Genomic DNA, 8,111 nt, shown 5'->3' on the forward strand with positions numbered 1-8,111 from the left:
GAATGAAGCCAACTAATCGAGATGACAAAGTTGCAGCCGTTTGCTTTTTTTTTCAGAATCTTTCCGTAAAGCTGCACTCGGCTGTCGTCATTAGAAATTCGGTCTTCACATAACCTTCCACTTTTCATTACAGTTTTACTACAGATTGCGAACCAATGGCTTTTGCCTCTTCGCTTTAAATTCTTCATTTTTTTAAAAAGGAAAGCATCACTTGCCAACCCTCGCTAACATTCTTTAGGAATTATGAGCTGCTGTGTGACTAGCTTTCCGAAGAATGTAAAATAAATAGTTGCTCGAAAAACAAAGAAAAATCAACAGCTTTCTTTTCTCTTTTCTGCAACATGTGCACTGTGGACGTTTGTAAATGTGTCATTTGCAGGGAAGACATAAGTTGTAGCGTAAAAAATGAAACTCCATGACTAGACATCCAAAAACACTAAATGAAAGAATACAAGCCAAATTAGCAGGTGGCCAAGTATGTTTATGCTGCAAAACTTAGAACCAAACTTGAACTCATTTTTCTTCTGTGATGTTTTAAAAACTGCTGCCATTTCAGTTCTCCCAGTTTGGTATACTTTCTTTAGCAGACAGTGAACAGTAAACATAAATTAAGAATCGCTTAATTTCCTGCTACATATATTGCGATTCTTAAATATTACAAAGTAATGAATAGCTTTTCTTCTAAGTTTCCCCTCCCACTGAATGGAAGTGATCAACAAAGAAAAACCTATGAACATCAACGTACGTTCAAGCCTTGCCAATATGCACAAGCCTAAGTAGTACCCTTTTGAAGTAGACATACCTCAGTCTGTCTACAAGCTCCTACATATGCTCCGTGTCTCTCGGCACATGAATGACTAGGATCTCGACTCTTGAATGTACTATAAAATGGCACACCTTCAAGGTAAAGAAGAGCATGCACAGTTGAACCTGAGAATAAAACTTGTGAGCACGTCACAGTGCATAGTTTTCTCCCTCACACAGAATAAATGCCAGCTTCTGAGCAATTACGAGGTCTTGTATGCTAGGGTGCTTGTCTTGAACAGGACACTTCACTTCGAGCAGGACATTTGTTCCCCTCTGCTGACTTATTCAATCCTGGCTGTAGCCAAGCCAAGGAAAATCTGGAATGACGACGAGTCCTAGGTTGCTCACGCATTCCTTATGTGCCTTCTTGTACTCTTCAAGTGCAAGAGGCTCGTTATCTTTTCCGTACATTGTGGCTTCATTTCGCTTGAAAGGTTTCTTGCGGCACAGCATGTCCTGCTTTGCTACCCAAATGAGTATACCCCTTTCTTCAAACGTGTAAAGCTCTGCAGATGCTTCCAATTTTTTTTGTTTCACTGTGCCACAGAGTGGATGACGGATCAGTTGTCTCGCGGCGTATTTCCCTAGCTCTTGCATAGCAGAGGCACACATTTTGAAGATAGAAACTCGTTTCATTTTCATTTAAATATTCAAGAGTAAACCTTTTCAGGACTTCTTTTTTCGCCATCTAGCACCGATTCAAAAAATGAAAATTTTGTGTACTCTCTCAAGTAGCAACCTTGTGGGAAAATTGTGTCGATAGCGCGGACTACGTTCAAATTGCTGGTGAAACGGGGTGACTTTCTCGCACGAGGTTTGTGTTTTGCCAGAGCAGAATGTGGTGCGGCATCAATAAGTTATTTCTTAATCAGGCCTTGAACATCTTCAGGGACACTTGCTTGAAGCTGCTTGACGTGGCGAAACAAACTAATTGGCCTTGGTTTGTAGATGCTGGCAGCACTGGTATCTCCCCACTGTTGTTGCACATCCATGCATAACAATGAATCCAGGGAAGTGGCACTTGTCCTGTACGGCAAAATAAACAGGACCTTGGTGAGATACTCTGTTTTGGCTTTTTTGTGCATCTTTCATATGATTCAAGAAAATGTTTCCTAACAGTGTCGAGATGGGGCTAGTTGGAATTCTATGATGTAACTTGGTAGTGGGGCAAAAGATGCGACAGACGGGAACCATTTCAGTTTTGCGTTTGCGCTTGTGAACGTTGGTTCCATTTTGTCTCATCCTATGTTTCCATGCTAGTAAGTTACATCAACAATATTTCAAAGCACATTCAGAATCAATATCCTACAGTAAAGAAATAAATAAACCCCAGAATGTTTAAAACATTTCTGGGCCTTCTGTGGTTATTAATACAGCCTGTGTCCATATGAAGTGACTGAAGGAACACATACTTGATTGCTATCTATAAACATGCGCTTGAAACTCAGTTCTGAGTGCAACAATAAGCTGCAGATGGCCTTAAAAAGGCATCATTGCCATTGCCTTCTATGCTTGCCTTTTACAATGTGGCTCTTAGTTCGACATAAAGTAAACACATTCACTGACACTTGGTGTGCATTACAGGCAAGCCAACTAAAGAAAATGAATAAACACATGATGTAAAAAGTTTCACCTGTTCAAATATATCAAAGTGGCAAACACATGTTTTTATTGACCAGAGAGACCGGCCTTGCACGTGAATTCTCCCTGAAAACAATCAACCCAATGTTAACGCGCAAACCACCTTAAAACCGCGCTAATTATGTAAAGGGTAAATGCGTAGGCTTCCACATGCATATTGAATTCTTGAAGCCGAAAACAATACATTGGTGCTTTTATTACACTAGGACGACGAAGTGGCGCAGTTTAAGCCCGAAAAGTTAGTAAAAAAATTTGCATTTACCGCGTTGCACTTTGGCAAAATTGCTGTAGAGCACGCGAAAACGCTAATCGTGTTGGAAACGGGCGCGTTAGCACACCTCATCGTCTCGCTCATATCTTCTAAATCGGCACTACTGAAATGTTTCCGTGTTACTTCGCATTTTTAACACGCATTCCACAACTAAGCCATTGCTGGGAGCCACGAACGCACATAACGTCATGAATGCACACGTTTATTTTATGCAGCGGCATAGCGGGTAGTGCGCTTTGTTTACATCCGAGGACTACCAATTAACTGCTTGGTGTCAATTCTCGTACATCACGTATAGCTTAAAAAACGTAAGGAGAAATACTGACCTTTACGGCGGCAGTTCCATTGCAGACTTGAATTTTTATATTATACGGGGGGCCTCTTACGACTCTTGTCGGCAGGGAGAGTGACTCGACCCCGACAGCCGCGCTAGTCGTCGCTCGTATTCCACACCATATTATATGACCAGCGTTAAACGCAGCCACTCCTTCTACAACACACCTCTGCGTTTCCTTAGCAACGTCAAGGATCGCGCTTAGAGATACAAGAGGTCCGTAAGCCACCGGCACCTGGACACGTGCATGCCTTCGCTTCGCCTCTATCACCTCTATCCCCGCCATATTGAAACTTTTTCCGCGCCACCTATACGCACTGGAAAGTGCAAATAGTGCTACAGTTCCACAGATTGTTCGATGCACTGGGGCAGCCAACGTAACCGCAAGCGGCCAACGCGATCCGACGTGCCCGGCGTCGAGCGGCGCTCGTCCGTGCGCCGATAACGTCGGACTATTAAATGCGCCTTGAACAGCTGCTTCGCCGGCGCTCAGTCTTACCATGTATGGAGCGTTGGCTGGGCTGTCTGTGCGTGCGCTTCAGCGCGACAGGCTGGCTCTAATCATCAAGTAGATATGCTAGACGGCTGTCTGCGAAATCTCAAGCAAAGTTGCCTGATGAAACTCTGGAGCAAAGGAAGGCCATATTGGCACGTAATTGAAAAGCTTAGCAAGCGCAGAAGCTACAGCAACCGCCGCCTTCGTATAGCAACACGAACAACAAGGAGCAGGAGACAGAGCCGTGGGGACAAGGAATCGCACCCTTCGGATGGCGGCAAGCTCGACTGCGACAGCCAGGTTTCACCGCGACTTCACGACCACCCGTTCGGCAGCATGTGCAACGTCTAACTTTACTGAAGCACTGCGTGCATAGTCTTTACAGAATCAAGCCAAACAGACCTTTCGCTTGTGACAACTAAGTTTACGATAGTTAAGCGTCAGCCAGTTTTTTCCATATTTATGTAGCTGTAACCTGGCTATTCTTCCACCGTGGCTGAAGCTACTGCAGCACAAGCGCTCTGACCATGCATAAATAGCCAACGCTTGCCTAACAGTGCTCATGTAGCTTACCAAGTAACCAGAGCAGCCTGCCATCGCGGCTCACCGTTGCTTAGCCGGTTGCTGGGAAGGGTTTTCTCCTTATTTAATGCGCAGCAATGAAATCATGTGTCGTGAAGTTCACTGCAATCTCAAAACATGTCTATATGCAACGCAAGCGCAGTGAAATGGTGCATTTTAAGCGTAAGTGAAGTAAGGACGCAACTACTTTGCACCTGCTCAGCGCTCCATTGCTTCTTATGTTTATAGCATCTGCTGCACTGCGCAGGAAAGATTAGACGGAGTGGGCGATAGTTGCGTCTTTTCCCACACAGTCGGCGCTAGTGAGCTTCGCATTGTGCGTTTGCGGCTTGTGTCATTTTCTGCAAGCTCAGCGGTTGCGGCAGTCTATCGTGGGCTCGTATGCGCGCGCACTGCGCCGTGCTGGATCTCTCGCTCCCTCGTACTGTTCTTGCTATTCGATGTACACTGTCGTCCTTTATGAAAGGGAACACGCGAGCGCGTGGCCTGCACTCTGCGGCGGCTGCCCACAGCGCCATCAGCCGACAGCTAAAGAAAGCACGTCCGCTTTTGGCGTCATCTATTGGCAAACAAAATAACCAGTCATGGCCGGTGGGCAAGCGCTGCTAAGATTATGCTCCCTCACCGCTCGCGCAACGGGCGATGCCTGCAGCGCGTCGTCTGCTGGTAACAAATAGAGCGTGGTGCACGAGCACGATCGAAACGTAGAAGCTCTGTCTCTCGCCTAACGCCTGTTGCGCTTCGCCTAAACTAGAGCTATATAGGTGAGGGCGATGCACTCAGCGGAAGGTTTGGTTGTGGTTTGCTTTTTCGAATGTGTATCACTGAACGTCGCGAAAATTTTCCTTCGAGGCAGATTCCCACTTACCCGGAAAGTACTTGCCTGTCGGCAGAGAAAGTTTTCTGTCGTTTAGTATATCTGCACTTGATGCTATAACGCCATGCACAAGCAAAGCACCCTGACCGTGATGATAGCGAAGGTATATTGCTACGTAAGAAACTAGAAGCAAAAAAAAATGTTAGAAATGTTTGTAAATATTTTAATGAATCTTGTATCTGTAATGTAAAAGACGCGAGCACAAAATGCAAAAACAGATATGAATACATTTATTGACATAAAAGATATACGTATATTTTTCTTTTGTATTGAGCACCAAAACAAAACAAAAGTCTGAAATATGTTGTGTCGACGCACTTTTCCGTACCTCGTGCCGTCCCATTTGCTGCGACGACAGCTGCCATTCTTCAGGGTAGCGAGTTATACAAGGCGGCCGTTAGTGATCTGTTGCTTCTCAGCCGCTTCCACTCCTTTGTGACAACCCAAAGCTCGTTGGCCGATAGTCCGTGCAGACCGAGCCGCCAGCGCAGTTTTCAAAAGGCCTCGCACGTTCTCAATAATGTTAAGGTATGGAGACTGGGGCAGCCACCATAGAGAGTCGATTCCACGATTCTCGAAAAAGCTTGTCACCCTTCCGGATGTGTGTATGGGCGACTTGCCTTGCTGGAAGATGTAAGCACCTTCCGGGAAGGGCCCATTCAGCAAGCAGGGCACCATCACGTCGTCCACGATTGAGCAGTAGGCGGCAAACGTGCATCTGTCCTCTATGCGGACTAGTGGACCAAGCCCTTTTTTGGACACGAGGCCCCACACGCACACTGCTGAACGCCCACTTGCAGCCACTCGCTGGAGGTATCCTGGTCTGTAACTGCAGAAAAGTATTATTAGATCATGCATTGACACCAAACCAACAGTCACTCAACTTATCTCGAATACCCTTCCTTTACGCCAAACATGCGGTATTCCGCTGTGCTACATGGCGCGCGCATTTATCGCCGGCTGCTCATGTATACGTTTCGTACTGTTTTAGGTTTTTATTCACTTTCCTATTTCTTTCAAGATATTTTGCTATTTTCTACTCTCTCATATCGAAACAGCAATTGGGCTGGTGGTGTGCCTCTGTTTGTGGCAGTTGCCAGCCTACTGCCTCCTCTTCCGTGTCTACACTTTCAGCATGTGCTAAAGTGTCTTTCAATGCGAACTAATACTGATGAGCGTAATAATATTAGTAATATTAGAGAACGCAACTACACTTTAATGCTGGTGAACGTAATCTAACACCCTGCCTTGAATATCAAGTTCTCTCTGGCGTCTACGCCAGAGAGAACTTGATAGGCTACAATATCACACAATGCATAAAGAAGGGTAACCGCCCGGTAGAGTTTTTTCAGCATTTCTTACAGTGATATAATTACCGTTAAGGATAAAACGTCACCTACCGGCGGTTTTCTGGGCGCCACACTCTGTCTCTGGTCCCACCGGGTCGTGAATGAACCTTCGTCGGTGAATACAACACATTCCCAGTCGGAGGTAATCCAATCTGCGTGGTCCTTCCCAAACTGCAGGCGTTTGGCTTTGTTGGTGCCTCGAAGCAGAGGATTCCTGCAAGCAATCCTCTTTTTGAGACCAGCTTCGTCGAGGCGGCGCGTCGCAGTCGTCTCGCATGCCCTAATGCCAAGTTCCTTCAGTACTTCAGTGACTGTTGTCTGCGGCTTCAGTGCTACTGCAGCCACAATCACACGGTCTTCGTATTCAGTTGTTGCCCGAGGTCAGCGCCTGTGCTGAGCGTCCTTCACACGGCGTTCCGTCTTGAAGGCCTGAACGATCCTGTTTGCTGCTTTTAGTGGCCTCCTTGTAGTTGATGCAATGACCTGCCTCGTGGCCCACAAAAATAAGGAATTAAACTACACATGCCCCTATCCCTTTTTATCACGCTAGTGCGCAAGGCGTTCAGCATCCTACCTTTCCCTCTCGTAGTATTTTGGAGCCCATATTTACACGTATGAACTAGTACATTATCACTGCTATCTTTACCCCGGCATTCTTAAATGGTCATAGACTCGAACTTGGTCCACCGACCGAACTGATCATAGCGCTGCCACTCGGCTGAAAACCATGCAGGGGTTTTGAAGGACTGCTGCCGATTATCGCACACATAGTGACCATTTAGCCGAGGGAAATCACTACCGTCGTCTTTTTTAACTGCACGCACGGATTCGCGCGCACGGAAACGCTCGGATTCGGTGGTTAGTGCCATGCAAGGTTGGTTTCAAATTTATCCTCGAGCGAGTCTAAACTGGTATTTATACTTTCATTCCCGACGCAGGGACAATACAGCTGAAGCTAAGCATATTTCCATGAAAATTCACACCTTTATTCGCTGGAGAACTATAATGCTGCATACTGTGTTCTTGGAAATGTATTCAGTTGTGGCTTAAGCAAATGCGAGTTCTACGACGAATCCATAGAGCTCGCATGATAGTGTATCACTGAATGATACAGAGTATCATTCAGTTATAGATAAAGAACAACCAAACCTTCCGCTGAGTGCATCGCCCTCACCTATGCTATATAGCTCTAGTTTAGGCGAAGCGCAACAGGCGTCAAGGCGAGAGACAGAGCTTCTACGTTTCGATCGTGCTCGTGCACCACGCTCGATTTGTTACCAGCAGACGACGCGCTGCAGGCATCGCCCGTTGCGCGAGCGGTGAGGGAGCATAATCTTAGCAGCGCTTGCCCACCGGCCATGACTGGTTATTTTGTTTGCCAATAGATGACGCCAAAAGCGGACATGCTTTCTTTAGCTGTCGGCTGATGGCGCTGTGGGCAGCCGGCGCAGAGCGCAGGCCACGCGCTCGCGTGTTCCCTTTCATAAAGGACGACAGTGTACATGAACCTTGTACGCGTTAATCGTGATAGTGACTGCGATTGGCTGTGATCCTTGGCGACGCATTTATTTCAACTGTTCAGGCGCTCAGTATTTTGTGAAAGTGTCGGCGCTCGTTCGAAGGACTATTCTGAAAACGCTATCCGTGTTTTCGTGGTTGCCAATGTGTTGCGACTTTGCGGGTGGTTGTGAACTTTTCCGGTTGATCACAAAGTATATATTGCGTCTTTGGAGAGGACTGCAACACTGCTTCGA

General features: G+C 46.3%; 1 protein-coding gene across 1 annotated transcript in view; it reads right to left on the reverse strand.

Annotated features, from left to right (window-relative positions):
* Positions 1–3,831, reverse strand: part of LOC139059343 (uncharacterized) — a 37,737-nt gene extending 33,906 nt beyond the window's left edge. The window contains exon 1 of the mRNA XM_070537629.1: positions 3,814–3,831. The gene's annotated coding sequence lies outside the window, so the exon portion shown is untranslated. The remainder of the gene's footprint in view (positions 1–3,813) is intronic.
* Between the last annotated feature and the right edge of the window lie 4,280 nt (positions 3,832–8,111).

This window comes from Dermacentor albipictus, chromosome 1 (genome assembly GCF_038994185.2).
Source record: "Dermacentor albipictus isolate Rhodes 1998 colony chromosome 1, USDA_Dalb.pri_finalv2, whole genome shotgun sequence".
In the NCBI taxonomy this organism is placed as follows: domain Eukaryota; kingdom Metazoa; phylum Arthropoda; class Arachnida; order Ixodida; family Ixodidae; genus Dermacentor; species Dermacentor albipictus.